Below are 698 nucleotides of genomic sequence, written 5' to 3' on the forward strand. Positions count from 1 at the left end.
GCCCCCCCCCCCCCCCCCCCCCAGCAGCAGCTCACCCTCTGCTCCTTCTGTGTCAGATGGTGCTGGAGCTTACACAGGGTTCACGGTGTCCCCCCACCCCCGTCACATGACTGTACTTGGACCTGGTGATTGGCTGCTCAGGCCTGAGCACTGCATCCCCAGAGGAGGTCACATGCCTCCCCCAAACAGCAACGGGTATTGTGCGTGACGAAGGAAGGAGCGGTGGGGTATATGTGTAGACGGGAGCCAGGCTATAAAGAGACCCTGTCACTTCACCCTGGTCCCTTTAAAGTATCTCCAAAGCTAAAAAAAAAAAAACTTTGGATTGGATAGAGCAGGGAAAAGTGCGACATCTGTGTTGACTTCCTGTCCCAGAGACAGCACAGGAAGTGAGAGTAAATCTCCCCATAATGAGGGGAGTTCCCTCCCCCCCGTTTTAGACAGTTATCACCAGGACTGGTGACCACATTGGGAGATTTCCTGATAAAGCTTTGGCTTTACATACACCGGACCACAAATGTTGTCACAGCCCACACAGCTGCGTCATCCAGATCCGGGATCATAAGCAAGGAATACTACATGACCCACTTGCCACTGCAGCAGAGGGACTACACGGATCCCCACAGTACAGCCGCACTTCCTCCGGCCCCATAACAGAACCGATGCCGGGGGGGGGGGGGGGGGCACAGGCTAAGCAC

Source organism: Nanorana parkeri, unplaced genomic scaffold (genome assembly GCF_000935625.1).
Source record: "Nanorana parkeri isolate BGI_ZX_2015 unplaced genomic scaffold, ASM93562v1 scaffold320, whole genome shotgun sequence".
In the NCBI taxonomy this organism is placed as follows: Eukaryota; Metazoa; Chordata; class Amphibia; order Anura; family Dicroglossidae; genus Nanorana; species Nanorana parkeri.